Source organism: Gossypium hirsutum, chromosome A12, assembly GCF_007990345.1.
Source record: "Gossypium hirsutum isolate 1008001.06 chromosome A12, Gossypium_hirsutum_v2.1, whole genome shotgun sequence".
Classification (NCBI taxonomy): domain Eukaryota; kingdom Viridiplantae; phylum Streptophyta; class Magnoliopsida; order Malvales; family Malvaceae; genus Gossypium; species Gossypium hirsutum.
The window spans coordinates 28,133,063-28,139,087 of NC_053435.1; the positions used below are offsets into that span (position 1 = coordinate 28,133,063).

At 35.5% G+C, this 6,025-nt stretch overlaps 1 non-coding gene across 1 annotated transcript; it reads left to right on the plus strand.

Moving 5' to 3' along the window:
- Positions 1-3,390: 3,390 nt before the first annotated feature.
- LOC121212006 (small nucleolar RNA R71) lies at positions 3,391-3,496 on the plus strand. Its single transcript, XR_005907218.1, has one exon. It is a non-coding gene; the product is annotated as a small nucleolar RNA R71 (small nucleolar RNA).
- The last annotated feature ends 2,529 nt before the right edge of the window (positions 3,497-6,025 follow it).

The window sequence follows — 6,025 nt, forward strand, 5'->3', positions numbered from 1 at the left end:
CTTAGTAAGTAAGTACGGAATTGATATATACAATTTACCAAAGTAAAACAATCATACTAGTATATAATCACATATTCAGGACAGGCTGTTTTCTAGAGTCCCAATTTTCAAAAAAATCATATCTCGAGCTACAAGACTCGAAATTCAATTCCATAAATTTTTCCTGAAACTAGAATCAAATGTATACTTACTAATTTGTTTCTAGAATTTTTGGTCAGGCCAGTTAGTACAGTTTATTAGTTACAGTCTCCCCTGTTTCAGGGTATGACTACTCTGACCCCTGTGCACTACGAAGCAAATTTCTCCCTATACAGAATTCCAACAACCATGTCGTTTCTTTATCTTAAAAACAGACTCAATAATGAATCCATGAATATAAGGTATGACTCTTAATAATTTTTCTACAATTTATGGTGAATTTCTAAATTCAGAATAGGGGATCTCAAATTCATTCAGACCCTGTTTCACAAGTATTCAAATATCACGTAATATAGAATTCTTTTGCTTCCCCTATTTCTTTTATGTAAAATAAACTCATTAATCTTTATTTTCATATATCATTTGCATTTTTATTCAACTTCCACGATTTTTGGTAAATTTTTAAAATCATGTAACTGCTGCTGTCCAACACTGTTTTATTTCTAACATTCACTCTTGCATAATTCCACCTAGTCCTTTTTGTTATACTAGAATTCGCTCAATTATCAAGCACATAGCTCCTAACTTTTCATATATTACCACTTTATCAATTTTCCCAGTTCAACTCAACGAAAAAATAACAAATATACCATTGTTTACACATATTTCCCCCTTCCACACTTATAGCCGAAGCTATCTGATACGCATAGTAGCCTGCACTTAGTACTACACATGCGACCAACAATCCGATACACGTAGTAGCCTGCACTTAGTACTACACACGTGACCTCACCATATAATACACGTAGTAGCCTGCACTTAGTACTACACACGTGATTGAAGTCATTGAGTACGCATAGTAGCCTGCACTTACTACTACACATGCGACTTAACAGTATGGTACACGTAGTAGCCTGCACTTAGTACTACATACGTGTACTCACAATGGGTCATTCGTATTGTTCTTGTTCCGAAGGTTCAACCGAGAAAATCTTTCCTTTTTCACTGTTAACACTTATTCACAATCTAGTTAAATTTGCAAATTTCCATCATTTAATCGTTCTATGGACAGCCACCAATTCATATGATAACAACATAAAATAACATAAAAAAAAATCGATAAATTATTCATGTACGAACTTACCTCGGTGCAAACTTTAGAAATGTTATAATTTAGTCTGAAAGCTTTTCTTTTCCCCGATCACGATTGATTCAACGTCTTTCTTGATCTATAATAACACATTTAGTTCATTTAACACTCATACTATTTATTTCAATCCAAAAATCACATTATGGAAAAATTACGTTTTTGCCCCTAACTTTTACAAAATTATGATTTTGCCCCTAGGCTCGAGAATTTAATTGCAGCCCTTATTATTATGTCTTATGACATGCTGATCATTTTTCCCTTCTATAATAGCATCAAATTCACACTCTAACATGCACTTATGACTATTAGGTATTTTTACCGATTAAGCCCTTTTACTCGTTTTCGCTTAAAACCGAGAAGCACAAGTTGTCTAACATAATTTAAAACCTCATAATCTAGCATAAAACACCAAAATACACAAATTTCACCTATGGGTATTTTTCCAAATATGAACCCTAGGTCGAATTATTGCTAACATAAGTTAAATCGAGCTATCGGGATTCCAAAAACGTAAAGAACATTAAAAACGGGGCATAGAATCACTTACTATGGAGCTTGAAAGCTTGAAACAAACCCTAGCTATGGAGAACCCTTGAAGTTTTGGCCTAATGAAGATGATGGACAAAAATTGGCTTTTAATTTTGTTTTTAATTCATTTTAATAACTAAATGACCAAAATGCCCTTACTACTAAACTTTCCAAAAATTCCATCCATGTCCAATTTTTGTCCATAGACGTAGAAATTGGTCAAATTGCTATTTAAGACCTCCTAATTAATATTCCAAAGCAATTTCATACTAAAAACTTCTAGAATGCAAGTTTTGCAAATTATTCTATTTAGTCCCTAATCTCAACTTAAGCACTTTATGCATAGAATTTCATCACGAAATTTTCACACAATCATGTAATCATATCATAAACCTCAAAATAATTATAAAATAATTATTTCTATCTTGGATTTGTGGTCACGAAACCACTATTCCGATTAGGCCCTAATTCGGGATATTACAGGTACCTTATTTTGAAAAATAACTGAGTAAACTGCGTTTAGCTCCACATGTGACTCCTCGTCCAACTTCTGATTATTTGCTAAAAGCTCCTTTAAAAATTTCATTGCATTTGGCATCTGCAATATATCTTTAATAAACGATAAGTTAATGTGTAAGTTTTTTTAAGAGTTTAAGGAATTTACCAAATTGTTCATCTGAGCAGTCTTTCCTTGTCGCGTTGGGGTATGGCACACGATGTTTATATTTGAAATTCACTGATTTGTTTTTATTATGACCTATCTCACCTTGGCCTCTGCTTACCATAGTTTCTTGCCTCGGTTCTGGCTCAGGCTCAATGATTCCTTCTTCATCTTAAACATTAATCGCGTTGAGTTGTTCCCTTGGGTTGGGTTCAGTATTACTTGGCAAGCTACCTTGTGGTCATTCAGAGATTAGTTTGGAAAGCTGACCTATCTGAGTTTCGAGCCCTTGGATCGACACTTGTTGATTTTTAAGTGTTGTCTCGGTGTTCTGGAAACGAGTTTCTGACACCGATAAAAACTTTGAGAGCATCTCTTCAAGGTTCGGCTTCTTTTCCTGTTGGTAGGGTGGTTGTTGGTAGCCTGGAGGTGGTCTCTGATTTCCTTGGCCTCCCCATGAGAAATTTGGGTGCTTCCTCCAACCTGCATTGTAAGTGTTACTATATCGATTGTTTTGAGATCGAGAATTATTACCTATGTAATTTAACTGCTCGTTATCCATGTTGTGGCCATAAGGTTGGTATTCCGAATTACTTGATCCACCTCCACTTGCTTCGCACTGCATTATTGGGTGAACCTGTGAAAAACTAAGAAAACCATCAATTTCTTATTCAAGAGTTCTTCCTGGTTAGAGAGCATGGTGACCGAATCAACGTTATAAACACCGGCTATTTTCATTGGTTTTGTCCTCATGACTTGCCACTGATAGTTATTCAGTGACATCTCCTCTATAAACTCATAAGAATCTTCAGGTGTTTTATTATTGATGGTTCTGCCAGCAGCTGTGTCAACCATTTGCTGAGTCGAAGGATTCAGACCATTATGGAACGTTTGAACCTGAAGCCAAAGCGGTAACCCATGGTGAGGGCACCTTCTCAATAAGTCCTTGTATCTCTCCCATGCATCGTAAAGAGTTTCTAAGTCCATCTACACAAATGAAGAGATACCATTATGTAATTTGGCCATTTTAGCCGGCGGGAAATATTTTAATAGAAAATTTTCGGTCATTTGTTCCCAAGTAGTGATTGACCCTCGTGGTAATGAGTTCAACCACTGTTTAGATTTGTTCCTCAATGAAAAAGGGAATAACTGAAGACGAATGGCATCATCAGAAACACCATTAATTTTAAATGTATCACATAGTTCCAAAAAGTTTGCTAAGTGAGCGTTGGGATCCTCATTCTGCAAACCAACAAACTGAACAAATTTTTGTATCATTTAAATAGTGTTATGTTTTAGGTCAAAAGTATTTGCAGCTACAACAGGTCTAACTATGCTTGATTCAGTTCCTGTTAAAGAAGGTTTAGCATAATCATACATAGTGCGTGGAGTAGGATTTTGATTAACCACAATTATAGGAGGTAGCTGATTGTCTTGGTTTTCAGCCATCTCTTCAGTTGGGGGTTGAGTATCGTCCTCTTGCTTGTTCTCTGTGTATTTTAAGCTTCACCTTATTTCTCTTTGGTTTCTGTGAACTGTGTGATCGATTTCTTCGTCAAAAAGTAGTGGTCCTAACGGGTTTCTTCTAGTCATAAACTATAAAAACCTGCCAAGAGAAAGAAAAAGTAAATTAATAAATAATAATAAAAAAATTAAATTAAATTGCAAGAAAAATAAATGGTTAAAGTAATAAAAATTGAGTGTTCCTAATATCTTAGTTCCCCAGCAACGGCGCCAAAAACTTGGTCACGATTTTCGTGACAGGTAAGTTTTAAATATTTATAATTAATTGTTCTTGAAACTAACTATTATCGGGATGCAGGAAAGTGTACCTATCGAACAGTAGTTTAGTTTTAGCAAGACCGAATTGTCAAACCCAAAGGAACAAAAAGTACTAGTAAAGATTGTCTTTTTATTATCTAGCCTAAGAATAAGGGGGTTTTGTTTTAACTAACTAATTAACTAATCTAAGAATTCACAGAGAATGGAATTGGGGGATTACTTTTGGAAAATGATTGAATTTAAAAAATACCTAAGAAAAAATCCACGTAGACTGTACTTGTTATTCTGGCTCCGAATCAGATGATTTATTCATTTAACTTGTTCCGTGGAGATCCCTAAGTTATGTTATTATCCCTATTCAAGACTAATAATGTCTAATCCCTAGATTGAATAATTGAGAATTTTCTCTAATTAACACCCTAGGGTTGCATTGACTCGATCTATGGATCCCCTTACTAGGTTTCACCCTAATCCGGCAAAATCTTGTCACCCTATGTCTAGGCGCGCAAACAACTCTGCTTAATTATGAAAAATGTACCCTTAGACAGGGTTTATTCCTCCTCTGAATAAGAGCTTATCTTGAATCAATACCCTGGGATATCAAAACAAGAATTTAGAACATATAATTAAGAGCAAGTTAAATATTTATCATACAATTTAGAAAATAATAACAGGATTCGTCTTAGGTTTCATTCCCCTTAGGTTTTTAGGGGATTTAGTTCATAGCTAAAAAGGAAAACATCTCAGAAGAATAACAAATAAAAAACATAAAGAAAACCCAAAACTCCTAAAGGAAAATTGAGGGGAGATCTTCAGTCTTGATGGGGACTCTGGCTTCTGAGATGGATCAATCGGCTTCCTTCGAGTAATTCCTTCCTTCCTCTCCGTGCCATCTTTTTTCTCTTCCTTTAAGGTGTATTTATAGGCTTTAGAATGCCTAAAACCCCTCAAAATTAGCCTTTTCTAAATTTGACTCAACTTGGGGTCGACAGGGACACACCCGTGTGAATCGTGTTTTGAATCTGCCAAATTGACACTGCCATGTGGTCTGCCCATGTGAGGAAGCCCAGGCTGTGTTGATTTTGTACTTTGGCCCATTTTCTCCGTTTTTGGCCCGTTTCTCGTTGCTTTTGCTCTCCTATGCTCTCCTAAGTATAAAACATGAAATTCAAGCATTAGGAGCATCAAATTCACCAATTCTAAGGGAAAATCATCCATAAAATGCGTTAAGCATGGGGTGAAAATATGTATATATTATAGTTTATCAGTACTACATGGCATATGTACATGATGAATACCCTAGGACCATTCGAGGTGGTCATGGTTATGGAATAATTGTATGGCATGGTAATAAGTTGATAAGGATTGAACATAAACGTTGTTGATTAAGTAGAGATTGAGTGTTAGGTAAAATATTATGGTTAATTGGTAAAGATGGTCATCAATATGATAAGACTATTGGGTACGAATTGATAAGCCCAACTTGGTGTAACATGAGTATATGTGATAAACACATGTATGACAACATGCACATGCTTTAACTGAATTTTACTAAAGGATGATTAACCATCAAATTGATGTTATAATTTGTGCCTATGATGTGTTTAAGTATTGGAGAGAATTAAGGACAACGAAAGGCTTGGAAAATAGCTAAGTGTTAGCCACACGGGCAGAGACATGGCCATGTGTCTCAGTCATGTGGAGGACATGGCCTAGCACACTGGCGTGTGGCTTGGCTGTGTGGTCCATTTTGCAAGATGACATCA